The following is a 17,343-nucleotide window of genomic DNA, read 5'->3' as shown; positions in this document are numbered from 1 at the left end:
CCCAGCTACTTGTGAGGCTGATGTAGGAGGATTGCTAGAGCCCGCGAGTTTGAGGCTGCAGTGAGCTATGATTGTACCACTATACTCCATGTACTCTAGTCTGGGTGACAGAGACCTGTCTCTAAAAAAAAAAAAAAAAAATCTTGCTAGAGATAAACAATAAATATTTCATAATGATAAAAGAGTCAATTAATCAGGAAATATAACAACCATATTAAATATTTATATACTTAACAGGTCCCAAAAATACATGAAGCAAAAATTAACAGAATTGAAGAGAAAATAGACAATTCAACAATAACAGCTAGATATTTCAATACTCATTTTCAATAATGGATAAAATGATTAGAACATCAACAAGAAAATAGAGGACTTGAACAACACAATAAATTAAGTAGACCGAACAGACATCTGCAGACCACTCCACCCAACCACAGAAGAATATACATTCTTCTCAAGTGTATATGGAACAGTCTCCAGGATAGACCCATATGCTAGGCCATAAAACAAGTCTCAAGAAACTTAAAAGAATAGAAGTCATATGCAGTAAATTTGCAGATCACAATATAATTAAATTAGAAATCAACAACAGATGGAAATTTGGGAAATTCACAAATATGTGGGAATTAAACAATATACTCCTAAATAACCAGTGGGTCAAAGAATAAATCACAGGAGAACTAAGAAAATAAGATTAATGAAAATGAAAACACAACACATCAAAACTTACAGGCTACAGGAAAAATAGTACTCACAGGGAAATTTGAAGCTGTAAATTCCTGTATTAAAAAGAAGAAAAAATATAAAACCAATGACCTAATCTGCTTTAAGAAACTAGGAGATGCAGAAGGAATTTTGCAAAGTAAATGCAAAACCAGTGGAAGGAAAGTAATAATATGATAATTACTAGAGTTGAAATAAATGAAATAGCAGAAAAACAACATAGAAAATCTATGAGACCAAAAGTTGGTTGTCTGAAAATACCAACAAAGTTGATCGTTTACTAGCGCTGCCATAGCAAAATACCGCAGACTTGGTGGCTTAAATAACAGAAATCAATTTTCTCACAGTTCTGGAGACTGAAAGTACAAGATCAAGGTGTCTGTAGGTTTGGCTTCTCCTGAGGCCTCTCTTTTTGGCTTGCAGGTGGCTCACCTTTCCAATGTGTTTTCACCTGGTCTTTCCTTTCTGCATGTGCATGTGCCTGGTGTCTCATTATGTGTTGTAATTTTCTGTTCTTATAAGGATACCTTTCAGATTGGATTAAAGCCCACTTTAACAGCCTCATTTTAATGTAACTATCTCTTTAAAGGATTTGTCTCCAAATTCATTCATATTCTGAGATACTCTTGAGTTAAGGCTTCAACATATAAAGTTTGGATGGACATAGTTCAGCCCATAACAATCAACAAATTTAAATATATCGACAAAGAGAAGACTCAAATTACAGATTTCAAGAATTGATGAAGGAATATCACTTCAGAACTTACAGAAAAATTAATTAAAAATTATAAAGGAGCACTCTAAACAACTGTACACAAACAAATTAGATAACTTAAATGGATACATTCCTGGAAAATGCAAATTATGAAAACTGATCAAGAAAAAATAGAAAAACTGAATAGACTTATAATAAGTATGAATATTGCATTAGTAGTTTAAAAATCTTTCCATAAAGAAAAGCCCAGGTCCAAAGAGTTTTAATAATAAATTCTACCAAACATTTAAAGAAGAATTAATACCAATGCCTCACAAACTCTCCAGAAAATAGAGGAGGAAATAAGCTTCAACTCATTCTACAAGAAAAGAAAACTATAGACCAATATTCCTTATGAAAATAGATGCAAAATCTAGAACAAAATACTTGCAAACTGAATCTAACAATATATAAAAATAATTATACACCATGACCAAGTGGAATTTACCCTAGGAATGCAAGGCTGTTTTAACATGCAAAAAATCAATGAATGTAAACATTGCATTAGTAGAATAAAGTACAAAAACAGCATAATAAACTACATAGATGCAGAAAAATAATTTGACACAATCCAACACCTTTTCTTGACAAAAACTCTCAACAAGTTAGGAATAGAAGGGAATTTCCTTAAGCTGATAAAGGGCATATGCAAAAAACCTACAGGTGGCATCATGCTTAATAGAGAAAGACTGAATTCTTTTGCTTTAAGATGGGAACAAGACAAATATGTCTGCACTTACCAGTTTTATTCAACATTGTATTACAGATTCTATCCAAGTCAATTAGACAAAAAAAAAAAGCTAATTTGTCTTTATTCATAGATGATATGGTATTTTATACAGGAAAACATAATCAATTGTTTGTCATGTCTGTAGGATATGACATCAACATAAAAAATCAATTCTATGTCTTTATAGTAATAATCTGAAAATGAAATTAAGAAAACATTTTCATTCACAATAGCATCAAAAAATTGGAATAATTAAGAATACATTTGACAAAAAAAGTGTAACATTTATACACTGAAAACTATAAGACACCAGTGAAAGAAAAGAAAGATTTAAATAAGTAGAAAGACATCCCATGTTTGTGAATTAGAAGATGTAATATTATTAAAATGGCTGTACTTCCCAGATGGATCTACAAATTCAATGCAATCCCTAGAAAAATCTCAGATGACTTTTTTTTTCTTTTCTTTGAGATGGAGTCTTGCTCTGTTACCCAGGCTGGAGTGCAGTGGTGTGACCTTGGCTCACTGCAACCTCCACCTCCCGAGTTCAAGAGATTCTCTTGCCTCAGCCTCCTGAGTAGCTGGGACTACAGGACTGTGCCACCACACCTGGCTAATTTTTGTGTTTTTAGTAGAGACGGGGTTTCACCATGTTGATCAGGCTGGTCTCGATCTCCTGACCTTAAGTGATCCACCCACCTTGGCCTCCCAAAGTGCTGGGATTACAGGCATGAGCCACTGCACCTGGCCTCAGATGAGATGACTTTTTTATTTCAGACAATTACAAGCTGATTCTAAAATACACAGAGAAATGCAAGAGACCTAGAGTGGCCAAAATAGTCTTTAAAAAGATCAAACTTGGAGGACCAACAGTTTCCAATTTCAAAATTTATGACAAGGCCACAATAGTCAAGTCAGTGTGTTACTGGCATAAGGAAAGACATATAGATAATGGCAATCAATTGAGATCCCAGAAATAAGCTTTTACATGTATGATCAACTGATTTTGGGCAAACTTGCCAAGAAAATTCAAAGGGAAAGAAATCGTTTTTTCAACGATTGGTGTTCAGGCAGTAGAATATTCACATGCAAAATAATGAATTTGGTCTTTGGCTTCACACCATACCACAAATTAACTCAAAAGTGTATCGTATACCTAAGTATAAGAGCTTAAACTATAAAACTCTTAGAAGAAAACATAGGAGTAAATCTCTGTGATCCTGAGTTACACAAAGATTTCTAAGATACAACAAAACCACAAGTCATAAAAACATGATAAACTGGATTTAAGCTGGACTTAAAATTTAAAAACTTCACACTTTAAAGATACCATCAAGAAAGTGAAATAACACCTCAAAGACTGAGAGACTATACCTATAAATCATATATCTTATAAAGTCTTTAGATTCGGAAAATATAAAGGCCTCTATAACTCAGTAACAAGACAGATTATACATTAAAAAGCAGGATAAGAATTTGAATAGACATTTATCCAAAGAATATATATAAATGGCAAATAAACATACGAATAGATACTCAACATCATTAGTCATTAGGGAAATGAAAATCAAAATCATGATGAGATAACATTTCTCACCCACTGGAATGGCTATTTATTAGACAAAAATAAGTGTTGTCAAGGATGTGGCATATTGGAACATTCTCATACATTGCTGGTAGGAATGCAAAATGGTGTAGTTCTTTGGAAAACACTTTAGCAGTTTCTAAAAATGTTAAACATAGAGCTATTGTATGACTCAGAATTTTCACTCATAGGTATATACCCAAGATAAACGAAAACATATGCCTGCACAAAAAGTTGTACCTGAATGTTCATATCATAGCATCATGACTCACACAAGCCAAAAGGCAGAAGCACCCCAAACATCTTCAACTGCTGAGTGGATAAATAATATGTGGTATAATCATACAATGGAATATTGTTCAGCAGTGAAAAGAAATGAAGCAGTGTTATATGCTACTATATGAATGAATCTCAGAAACATGCTCAGTGAAAGAAGACACATAAGGCCACATACTGTATGATTCCATTTATTGTGTATGAAATGTTCAAAAAAGACAAATCTATGGAGGCAGAAAGTGATTAGTGGTTGCTTGGGGCTGGGTTTTAGGAATGGGGACTGAATATAAATTGCACAAGGTTTCTGTTTAGGATAATGGACATATTCCAAATTAGATTGTGGTGATGGTTGCACAGCTCCATAAATGCTAAAATTCATTATATTTTATGCTTTAGATGGGTGAATTTTATCATATGTAAATTATGTATTAATAAAGCTGTTAAAATGCAGTGGTTCAGAAGATAAAAACTTTGATAATTTTATAAAGAATATCTCCACCAAAACAAATTCTAAAATTCCTTCCCAGATAAAGTATAGCTCATGAATTTCTATTTCTATTTCAGGACCTTGTTCCATTTGTCAATTTCCCCTATGTACCTCTCCTGTACCCTACCATGGACCCATTTCTCTGGATTCTGTGCTCCACCTTTCCCTTGCCTTGAGCCTGTTCACCCTTCCAGAACTTTCTCATTCAGCATTCTGGCTTGTGCTCTCACCTCTATCCTAAAGTTGTTTTCTCCTGAGTCTCATTTCATTTGTTTTCAAACCACTGCTTCTATTTCATCGATGAAAAGTGGCAGATAATTTATCCTGGGCTTGTTTGTGTATTTGACAGGTGTTTACTGAGCACCTACTGTGTACATGGCCCTGTGATGATACTTGTCGTGGCTTATGTTGCTGATTTTTAAATTTAAGGGGCAATAAGTATGTTTAATGTGCCACATAAAAGATTCTATAGAGAAGGACTGAGTAGCTATATTTCATGGCAATTTTTGCCCAGTCCATAGAAGGGTCTCTGTTTCAAATGACAAGTGTGTAATTGCCTTATCTTTGTCCCTGAGTTGTCCATGTGTCTGGGGTTAAAGCTAGTGGAGTGCTGGCAAACCAGCTCTCCAGAAAAACAGTAAATAAGTAAAACCAATTTGTAGCACTTGTGTTTCTATAGTGGATATACTCCCATCATGGCCAGTTTCAAGTTACTAACATGATATTACTGAATACATCATTGGAAAGCTAGCCAGTGGGAGAGCCTCCACTAAGAGGTAATTGCTTAGTCCTAATCCATACAAGAATAGCTTTCATGCTGTTTCTAAAATACCACCCAACTTGGAAGAATGTGGGAAGAAAACTAATGCTTCTGGAATACTAACTCTATGCCAGGCACTGTGTCTGTTAGGTATTCATTCCCATAATCATGTGAGGAAGATAGCTTTTTCACAGGAGCAGATGAAGGAACAAAGAGTTAAAATGATCTGCCTGAAGTCACAGTGCACTGCAGAACTAGGATTTGAAGCCTGGTCATTTTGGTGCCAAAGCCCATGCTACTTTCATTGCACCTCCTGGGGCAAAACTAGTAGTGGAGACAGTGAGATAATGTACTTTTCTGGTGGTAGTGCTCTGGATATTGTTTGCTTTCTGAGGGTTTGGCATGTCACTTGTAGCCCATTTGACATACTAGAGAATACTGGGTTAATCTCTTTCTGGCGGCAGGTAAGAAATCAGTGAAGACTGATGCATGGTATGTGGAGGGAGCCTACAAACCTTTTAATTGGTTTGAGCCTAAGGAGGGGACTGCATTGATTGGCTAGTAATTCTTGACTATTCTGGGGAGTGGCAGAGATGTGGAGCAACACATACCTTACAGGCTCTAGGTGAGACCTAGAATGACCATTTGAGAGGTCAGTGCTGTCTCTGGAGATAGTGGTTTCCGAATCAAGTCACGGAATATACATGATTGGAGTGAGCTTTTGAAAACAAGTCTATGAGTTATTTTTACCAGAAAGAAAAGTCTGTAAGGGCAGGACTCTTTGCTGTTTTGTTTATTGTTATATCCCATTGTCTATAGAACAGTGCTTCAGACTCAATAAATTAACTGTTGAATGATTGGATAGATGAATAAATGGACGAATATATTCTTTGCCTCCAGTTCTGTAGCTCCTTCCTAAGCCTGACTACTGCTTAAAACCAAGCATCATCTCAGAGATCCATGAGGAACCAACACTGAGGCTTCTCACATTTTTCTCAGCTAAGGATCTCATTAGCAGTTATGTAAAGAAAAATGATGTTACCTGGGTGGTAAGACGTATAACATTTCTTTGGAAAGCCCTTTTCACTATCTTTGGGCAGAATACCTGTCAATTGTTGAGTTTTTACTGTGTGCCAGGTACAGAGTGCAGAGATAATCATTATACATGCATTAGCCCATTAAATACTTATGAAATTAATAACCTTATGAAATAGACAATTAGCCCCATTTGGCCTGGAGAGCTTAAGTAGATTTCCCAAAGCTGCGCAGCTAGCTCTTCTTGGGAGCATCTCAAATACTGAAAGCAAAAAGAAAAACTTTAGGAGTTAGGTATGACAAAATTCATAAACATAAAACATATAACAATACATATATGCCATTTTAAATTTCCAAGTAATCACATTAAAAAGGTAAAAAGAAACAGGGGAGACAGATATTAATAACATATTTTGCTTAACTACTCAATATATCTAAAATATCAACATTTCAACATGGAATCAGTATAAAAGTTACTACTGAGATATTTTATGTTCTTTTAAATATTAAGTCTTTGAAATCTGGTGTGATATTAAACTTACTAAGTGTGTGTCAGTTTACACCAATCACATTTAAGTGCTCATTAGTCACACGTGGCTACTGGATGGCTACTGTACTGGACAGCTCAGTGCTAGGCCTTGCTCCCAGGGATACTGAAATGTATTAGAAACCTTTCTGTGAAGTGATGAGGAAAGGTACCTAAACTGCAACGAGCCCAATAATAATTTGTTATTATTACCTATATAGGTTGCAAATTACGAAATTAAAACCCGATGTAACGTTAACAGTCCTTTAAGCTCCTTCAGAGTCTCCTCCACTGGATTTGGGAGAGTAACCGTCTTAAAGCAGGACATCATTTTGATTCTGCAAATATTCTCCAAGGCAAGGAGATTACATATCTTTGCAGAGTGTCTGTGAACTGAGGCATGAAGCAATTTAAGGTAGGGACTTCAGGGTCATCAAAGAAGAAGCACCTGCCACTCAAGTCCTTTACATAATCTAGAGGAAAGACCAACCAAGAACTAGCTACTAGTCTCGGAATTATTTCTCTTTTCCCTGTTCTCTGCCCTTGTTCACCATGCAGTCTCTTCTCCCGAGACACTCCATCTCTCAGAGGTTCCCTATCTCTGTTCATAGTCTAGGGGATGTATAACTATATAAGTGAGGGTATGTGACCCTATGTGGGATTATGTGTGTGCTGTCATGGGTCAGTTATGTAAAGTGTGGAGAGTGAGTTGGCAGCCCCAAAAGCATCGCTATGAATAATCAAGTAAAAAGATTCTCCCTAATTCACGTCCTCTCAGAAGAAGGAGACATAAATTATGGGGCCTATAGACACTGAGCTGACTGACAATTTCCATCACAGAATCTCCCTGTAGTTGCAGGGGCTGTCTGGCATAAATGAGGATTCCAACCTGGAATTTGATTTTTCTCCTTTGGAGCACAATATTTGAAATCCATTTCTCACATAAAGGGCTTTTAAAGTTGTCTTACGCTTTAGATAGGCTTCCTTGATTAGAGACTTAGAAATATGTTTCAAAGAGGGTCCTTGTAGGAGGCGGGTTTCTTTTTTTTAACCTTTTGGGGTAGAAAGGAAAAGAGAGATGGGAGAGTAGTAGTATTTTTCATGAAGAACCCCTCCCAGCAGCCTTTGAGCTGTATCAGGCATACCCTCAGTCTAATTGTAATGGCAATCTGACTAATGGGATTAATCATCTGAAAAGTAGGCAGGTGGCCATCTCAGATTGTGTGTTGTCTGCTTTCCCCAGAGATATGTGACTGTAAGCTAGTGTATCAAAAAAGAAGAAAATAGGCACATTCCTTAGGATTAAGATGTGGTGAAACTTACCTGTCTTCTCTGTCAGAATAGAAAGTGCTTATGGACCACATTTCCCAGAGGACTTAGTCTTCTGTTGAAGAACCATGTGCAGTCAGGAATGACTAAACCTGGCTTTAAAGCTGGAGGGAGATCAGGCAGGGAATCCTTATAATATTGGGCACAAAAAAACATGGAATAAAATGTTTCTTCTCTGTGTTTAGTCAATGTTTGGTGAACACCTGATTAGAAAATCCTGTACTGTATTATCAGATGTAGAGATGGTAGAGAGGAAAGGGGAAAGTTAGTTTCATTTACAGAAATGTGCCAAGCACCTTACATATTCTTAGGGCCATCCCGTAGGTCAAGATAGCATCTTACCTACTTTATAGATGAGGGGACTAAAACTCACAGGACTTATGTGACTTACATAGCTAGTTGGGGAGTGGGGTTCAAACTTGGATATGTCTTATTCCAAAGTATGTTCTTCCCACTGCCCTATACTACTGTCTTAGATCTTACTGTTTAGCTAAAAACACATGACTTGTACTCTCAAGTAACAACCAAAGAAATAACTGTATTAATTATAATTAAACACTGCTTATATGAAGTCAGGACAGAATGAATGTATTTTGCATGATCAGGAACAGTTCTACAGAGCAGACTTTGTATTTCCTGATGGTGTTGGTCAGTGTCATGATGGATAGTAAGAAATGTAGACAATTAGCTGTCAACTACACAGCTGCATGTTGCAAAATACCATTATTATAGAAGCCTTCCCCACAAAGGACCAAATATCTGACAGTGAACCCCAGATCTTCCTGATACACAAAATGTCATTAGCTCCTTAGCTAATTTTTTTTTTTTTTTTTTTTTTTTTGCCATAGTGATAGAGAAATCCATTTTGACAAGGCTATGTCTGAGTTGTACTGGTAGTTGAAGACATCTAGTCCTCTGTTGTTCCCCTAGGAGCTATAGCTGAAGATTCAATGCCTTGATATTTCTGGAAGATAAAGTTTCCATTGTTTTGTTGTTTTATTGTCACATCACCCTAGAAGCAATAATTTCACAGTTGACCAAAGTGGTGTATCCATGGGTTCATCTACTTGCGGACTCTGTTTTTGGCATAGACTCCTGATTTCTTTTTTTTTTTTTCTTTTTTTAAAAATTTATTTATTTATTTATTTATTTTTTTTATACTTTAAGTTCTAGGGTACATGTGCATGACGTTTATATCATATAACTCCCCAATGCAATCCCTCCCTCCTCCCCCCTCCCCATGATAGGCCCCAGTGTGTGATGTTCCCCTTCCCGAGTCCAAGTGATCTCATTGTTCAGTTCCCACCTATGAGTGAGAACATGCGGTGTTTGGTTTTCTGTCTTGTGATAGTTTGCTAAGAATGATGGTTTCCAGCTGCATCCATGTCCCTACAAAGGACGCAAACTCATCCTTTTGATGGCTGCATAGTATTCCATGGTGTATATGTGCCACATTTTCTTAATCCAGTCTGTCACAGATGGACATTTGGGTTGATTCCAAGTCTTTGCTATTGTGAATAGTGCCGCAATAAACATACGTGTGCATGTGTCTTTGTAGTAGAGTAATTTATAATCCTTTGGGTATATACCAGTAGTGGGATGGCTGGGTCATATGGTACATCTAGTTCTAGATCCTTGAGGAATCGCCATACTGTTTTCCATAATGGTTGAACTAGTTTACAATCCCACCAACAGTGTAAAAGTGTTCCTATTTCTCCACATCCTCTCCAACACCTGTTGTTTCCTGACTTCTTAATGATTGCCATTCTAACTGGTGAGATGGTATCTCATTGTGGTTTTGATTTGCATTTCTCTGATGGCCAGTGATGATGAGCATTTTTTCATGTGTCTGTGGCTGTATGGATGTCTTCTTTTGAGAAATGTCTGTTCATATCCTTTCCCCACTTTTTGATGGGTTGTTTGTTTTTTTCTTGTATATTTGTTTGAGTTCTTTGTAGATTCTGGATATTAGCCCTTTGTCAGATGAGTAGGTTGCAAAAATTTTCTCCCATTCTGTAGGTTGCCTGTTCACTCTGATGGTAGTTTCTTTTGCTGTGCAAAAGCTCTTTAGTTTAATTAGATCCATGTGTCAATTTTGGCTTTTGCTGCCGTTGCTTTTGGTGTTTTAGACATGAAGTCCTTGCCTATGCCTATGTCCTGAATGGTACTACCTAGATTTTCTTCTAGGGTTTTTATGGTTTAGGTCTAACATTTAAGTCTCTAATCCATCTTGAATTAATTTTCGTATAAGGGTAAGGAAAGGATCCAGTTTCAGCTTTCTACTTATGGCTAGCCAATTTTCCCAGCACCATTTATTAAATAGGGAATCCTTTCCCCATTTCTTGTTTTTGTCAGGTTTGTCAAAGATCAGATGGCTGTAGATGTGTGTATTATTCTGAGGACTCTGTTCTGTTCCATTGGTCTATATCTCTGTTGTGGTACCAGTCATGCTGTTTTGGTTACTGTAGCCTTGTAGTATAGTTTGAAGTCAGGTAGCGTGACGCCTCCAGCTTTGTCCTTTTGACTTAGGATTGTCTTGGCAATGCGGGCTCTTTTTTGGTTCCATATGAACTTTAAGCCGTTTTTTCCAATTCTGTGAAGAAAGTCATTGGTAGCTTGATGGGGATGGCATTGAATCTATAAATACCTTGGGCAGTATGGCCTTTTCACGATATTGATTCTTCCTATCCATGAGCATGGTATGTTCTTCCATTTGTTGTGTCCTCTTTGATTTCACTGAGCAGTGGTTTGTAGTTCTCCTTGAAGAGGTCCTTGACATCCCTTGTAAGCTGGATTCCTAGGTATTTTATTCTCTTTGAAGCAATTGTGAATGGAAGTTCATTCCTGATTTGGCTCTCTGCTTGTCTGTTACTGGTGTATAAGAATGCTTGTGATTTTTGCACATTAATTTTGTATCCTGAGACTTTGCTGAAGTTGCTTATCAGCTTAAGGAGATTTTGGGCTGAGACAATGGGTTTTCTAAATATACAATCATGTCATCTGCAAACAGGGACAATTTGACTTCTTCTTTTCCTAACTGGATACCCTTGATTTCTTTCTCTTGCCTGATTGCCCTAGCCAGAACTTCCAACACTATGTTGAATAGGAGTGGTGAGAGAGGGCATCCCTGTCTTGTGCCAGTTTTCAAAGGGAATTTTTCCAGTTTTTGCCCATTCAGTATGATATTAGCTGTGGGTTTGTCATAAATAGCTCTTATTATTTTGAGGTACGTTCCATCAATACCGAATTTATGAGCGTTTTTAGCATAAAGGGCTGTTGAATTTTGTCAAAAGCCTTTTCTGCATCTATTGAGATAATCATGTGGTTCTTGTCTTTGGTTCTGTTTATATGCTGGATTACGTTTATTGATTTGCGAATGTTGAACCAGCCTTGCATCCCAGGGATGAAGCCCACTTGATCATGGTGGATAAGCTTTTTGATGTGCTGCTGAATCCGGTTTGCCAGTATTTTATTGAGGATTTTTGCATCGATGTTCATCAGTGGTATTGGTCTAAAATTCTCTTTTTTTTGTTGTGTCTCTGTCAGGCTTTGGTATCAGGATGATGTTGGCCTCATAAAAAGAGTTAGGGAGGATTCCCTCTTTCTATTGATTGAAATAGTTTCAGAAGGAATGGTACCAGCTCCTCCTTGTACCTCTGGTAGAATTCAGCTGTGAATCCATCTGGTCCTGGACTTTTTTTGGTGGTAGGCTATTAATGTTGCCTCAATTTCAGAGCCTGCTATTGGTCTATTCAGGGATTCAACTTCTTCCGGTTTAGTCTTGGAGAGTGTAAGTGTCCAGGAAATTATCCATTCTTCTAGATTTTCTAGTTGATTTGCGTAGAGGCATTTATAGTATTCTCTGATGGTAGTTTGTTTTCTGTGGGGTCGGTGGTGATATCCCCTTTATCATTTTTTATTCGACTATTTGATTCCTCTCTCTTTTCTTCTTTTTAGTCTTGCTAGCGATCTGTCAATTTTGTGATCTTTTCAAAAAACCAACTCCTGGATTCATTGATTTTTGGAGGGTTTTTTGTGTCTCTATCTCCTTCAGTTCTGCTCTGATCTTAGTTATTTCTTGCCTACTGCTAGCTTTGAATGTGTTTGCTCTTGCCTCTCTAGTTCTTTTAATTGTGATGTTAGAGTGTCCATTTTAGATCTTTCCGCTTTCTCTTGTGGGCATTTAGTGCTATAAATTTCCCTCTACACACTGCTTTAAATGTGTCCCAGAGATTCGGTATGTCGTATCTTTGTTCTCATTGGTTTCGAAGAACATCTTTATTCTGCTTTCATTTCGTTATGTACCCAGTAGTCATTCAGGAGCAGGTTGTTCAGTTCCATGTAGTTGAGCGGTTTTGATTGAGTTTCTTAGTCCTGAGTTCTAGTTTGATTGCACTGTGGTCTGAGAGACAGTTTGTTATAATTTCTGTTCTTGTACATTTGCTGAGGAGTGCTTTACTTCCAATTATGTGGTCAATTTTGGAATAAGTGCGATGTGGTGCTGAGAGAATGTATATTCTGTTGATTTGGGGTGGAGAGTTCTATAGATGTCTATGAGGTCCGCTTGGTGCAGAGATGAGTTCAATTCCTGGATATCCTTGTTAACTTTCGTCTCGTTGATCTGTCTAATGTTGACAGTGGAGTGTTGAAGTCTCCCATTATTATTGTATGGGAGTCTAAGTCTCTTTGTAGGTCTCTAAGGACTTGCTTTATGAATCTGGGTGCTCCTGTATTGGGTGCATAATATTTAAGAGTTAGCTCTTCCTGTTGAATTGATCCCTTTACCATTATGTAATGGCCTTCTTTGTCTCTTTTGATCTTTGATGGTTTAAAGTCTGTTTTATCAGAGACTAGGATTGCAACCCCTGCTTTTTTTGTTCTCCTTTGCTTGGTAGATCTTCCTCCATCCCTTATTTTGAGCCTATGGATGTCTCTGCAGTGAGATGGGTCTCCTGAATACAGCAGACTGATGGGTCTTGACTCTTTATCCATTTTGCCAGTCTGTGTCTTTTAATTGGAGCATTAGTCCATTGACATTTAAGGTAATATTGTTATGTGTGAACTTGATCCTGTCATTATGATATTAACTGGTTATTTTGCTCGTTAGTTGATGCAATTTCTTCCTAGCCTCGATGGTCTTACATTTTGGCATGTTTTTGCAATGGCTGGTACGGTTGTTCCTTTCCATGTTTAGGGCTTCCTTCAGGGTCTCTTGTAAGGCAGGCCTGGTGGTGACAAAATCTCTAAGCATTTGCTTATCTGTAAAGGATTTTATTTCTCCTTCACTGATGATCTTAGTTTGGCTGGATATGAAATTCTGGGTTGAAAATTCTTTTCTTTAAGAACGTTGAATATTGGCCCCCACTCTCTTCTGGCTTGTAGAGTTTCTGCCGAGAGGTCTGCTGCTAGTCTGATGGGCTTCCCTTTGTGGGTAACCCGACCTTTCTCTCTGGCTGCCCTTAAGATTTTTCCTTCATTTCAACTTTGGTGAATCTGGCAATTATGTGTCTTGGAGTTGCTCTTCTGGAGGAGTATCTTTGTGCGTTCTCTTATTTCTGGAGGAGTATCTTTGTGGCGTTCTCTGTATTTCCTGAATTTGAATGTTGGCCTGCCCTACTAGGTTGGGGAAGTTCTCCTGGATGATATCCTGAAGAGTGTTTTCCAACTTGGTTCCATTTTCCCCCTCACTTTCAGGCACCCCAATCAGACGTAGATTTGGTCTTTTTACATAATCCCATACTTCTTGCAGGCTTTGTTCATTTCTTTTTCTTCTTTTTTCTTTTGGTTTCTCTTCTCGCTTCATTCATTCATTTGATCCTCATTGCTGATACTCTTTCTTCCAGTTGATGGAGTCGGTTACTGAAGCTTGTGCATTTGTCACGTATTTCTCGGTCATGGTTTTCATCTCTGTCATTTCGTTTATGATCTTCTCTGCATTAATTAGTCTAGCTGTCAATTCTTCCACTTTTTTTCAAGATTTTTAGTTTCTTTGTGCTGGGTACGTAATTCCTCCTTTAGCTCTGAGAGGTTTGATGGACTGAAGCCTTCTTCTCTCATCTCGTCAAAGTCATTCTCTGACCAGCTTTGATCCGTTGCTGGCGATGGGCTGCGCTCCTTTGCAGGGGGAGATGCGCTCTTATTTTTTGAATTCCAGCTTTTCTGCCCTGCTTCTTCCCCATCTTTTTGGTTTTATCTGTCTCTGGTCTTTGATGATGGTGGACGTACTGATGGGGTTTTGGTATAGGTGTCCTTCCTGTTTGATAGTTTTCCGTCTGACAGTCAGAAGGACTGTCTGTTGGTCTGTTGGAGATTGCTTGAGGTCCACTCCAGACCCTGTTTTCCTGGGTGTCAGCAGCAGAGGTTGCCCAAGATAGAATATTGCTGAACAGCGAGTGTACCTGTCTGATTCTTTCTTTGGAAGTTTCCTCTCAGGGGTGACTCCACCCTGTGAGGTGTGGGGTGTCAGACTGCCCCTAGTGGGGGATGTCTCCCAGCTAGGCTACTCAGGGGTCAGGGACCCACCTGAGCAGGCAGTCTGTCCGTTCTCAGATCTCAACCTCCGCGTTAGGAGATCCACGCTCTCCCCAAAGCTGTCAGACAGAGTCATTCGCGTCTGCAACGGCCCCGCTCTTTCCCCTAATGGACTGCAGCTGTGCGCTGTCCGCAGCGGTAGAGTCTACAGAGACAGGCAGGCTTCCTTGAGCTGCTGTGAGCTCCACCCAGTTCGAGCTTCCAGCGGCTTTGTTTACCTACTTAAGCCTCAGCAATGGCGGGCGCCCCTCCCCAGCCTCGCTGCTGCCTTGCGTATAGATCGCTGCAGACGGCTGTGTTAGCAGTGAGGGAGGCTCCGTGGGCGTGGGACCCTCCCGGCCAGATATGGATATATTCTCCTGGTGTGCCTTTTCCTTAAAGCGCAGTATTGGGGTGGGAGTTACCCGATTTTCCAGGTGTTGTGTGTCTCAGTCCCCTGGCTAGGAAAAGGGATTCCCTTCCCCCTTGCGCTTCCAGGTGAGGCGATGCCTCGCCCTGCTTCAGCTCACGCCGGTCAGGCTGCAGCAGCTGACCAGCACTGATTGTCCGGCACTCCCTAGAGAGATGACCCCAGTACCTCAGTTGAAAATGCAGAAATCACCGGTCTTCTGTGTTGCTCGTGCTGGGAGTTGGAGACTGGAGCTGTTCCTATTCGGCCATCTTGCTCCGCCCCCGACTCCATGATTTCTATTAGAGTGGTAGGATTCTATCATTGTTTCATAGCTCTTGACAAAACTAACTGTCCTAACAAAAATGCATAAAGATAGGTGTAAGTTAATACTGCTTTTAAAAATGCATTTTCTATATGTATGTCTTTATGAAATCTTGAGTTAAAGATGGTGAAGGCAAGCCTTGTAATTTCATCCCATTTTTACTGAGCAAGACAAACTCCTATTGTTGAATATGGAGGGACATATTAAGTGATACGTTAATGTTTTGTCAAATCTTAATGGCCAGCATCTTCTAGTAGCCCATTTTAGGACAACCTTAATCAAACTATGGTTAGATAACTTTTGTTAAATGCCCAGCACTGTACTACTGTCTAGTATTTTCCACCCTGATCGTTTGCTTGAGGATGATGAAGGATGATAAATATTGTAATAAGATTGCTTCCCAGAAAGATCTTAAAATCAGCTGAGGTCAATGCAGATCGACTGCTAGAAATGATTGGATTTTTGACTGCTTCAGGAGAAGCACAGCAGTAGAAACAGGAGATCATTGAACCATTTTAAGAAGGAGGCTACCTGCAAATTCAGAAGTTCATCCCTTTAGGAAAAGTCTGTAATAATAGTAGTAAGGGACCGGGCACAGTGGCTCACGCCTGTAATCCCAGCACTTTGGGAGGCCGAGGTGAGTGGATCACATGAGGTCAGGAGTTCGAGACCAGCCTGGCCAACATGGGGAAACCCCATCTCTACTTAAAATACAAAAATTAGCCAGGCGTGGTGGCAGGCACCTGTAATCCCAGCTACTCGGGGGAGGCTGAGGCATGAGAATCACTTGAACCTAGGAGGCGAAAGTTGCAGTGAGTTGAGATTGCGCCACAGCACTCCAGCCTGGGCAATAGAGTAGACTCCGTATCAAAAAAATAATAGGAGTAAGGATTCCTGACTGAAGCCCTTTGGACACTTCCTGCTGGAAATGTGTGGGCCTTTAGTAATTGATGTTGGCCAGGTGAGCTGGCACATATGGCATTCTTTTGTGGTCTCAGGATTTCATGGCAAGAAGATCTGGGCATAGCTTATAGCAAAGACCTCCATATCAATCATTCCATTCCTAGAAGTGCCACCTGGAAGAGGCCAAGATAATAAGATGTCTGTCCTCTTGTGTCAGTGGCTGTGGTCAAGTTGAGGTCCTCAAGAAGCTTCCCTGTTGTCCAATTCCAGTTCACTCTGGCTTTGGTAACCCTCAAGAGGTAGATAGTAGATGGAGGTCTTCTAAAAACTAGATTTCTAGTGGCAAGCGTACAGCCCAGTCTGTGGTCATCAGTGGAAGCCAGTTAGGATATCAGCAGTGGTAAGCTTGCTGAACATGCCATTTTAGAGAGAATCTCTCCATAACAAGAATATGAAGAAATTGATTTACCACTTTCTCATACATCTTATGCCTTAGCCAACACATACCTGACTATCTTCCTTAAATATCCCAAGATCTTCCCTACCTCTTTTTCTTTGCACATGTTGTACCGTTTGCTAGAATGTACCCTTCCTCTTTCTACATGGTGAACTCTCATCTATTTTAAAGGTCTAGTTCAAATGATATATTCTCTGTATAACCTTTCCTTCATTCCATCCCTAGTACTTCTGTGGTTCCACAACCTGTTGTATAGATCTCTATCCTCCCATTGCTCTATACAGGGTAAATTATCTATGAAGATATCTCTCTATTACTAAACTGTAACCTTTTAAGGTGGTAATTGTTTCTAACTTCTTTCTGTTATCTCCATTAGTCAGAACAAAGCCTGGCATATAATAAGATGAACCAGGTAAATGCTGATGAGTGATTGACTTAGTTATTCTGATATGGCTAGGGTTAGATTCTTTAGATTCTATCATCATTAGGCTTTATTTGGTATCATATTTATAAGTGTGTATTTCAGGGGCCTCT

Source organism: Trachypithecus francoisi, unplaced genomic scaffold (genome assembly GCF_009764315.1).
Source record: "Trachypithecus francoisi isolate TF-2019V2 unplaced genomic scaffold, Tfra_2.0 Lachesis_group6, whole genome shotgun sequence".
In the NCBI taxonomy this organism is placed as follows: Eukaryota; Metazoa; Chordata; class Mammalia; order Primates; family Cercopithecidae; genus Trachypithecus; species Trachypithecus francoisi.
Note: the sequence above shows the minus strand (reverse complement) of the source record.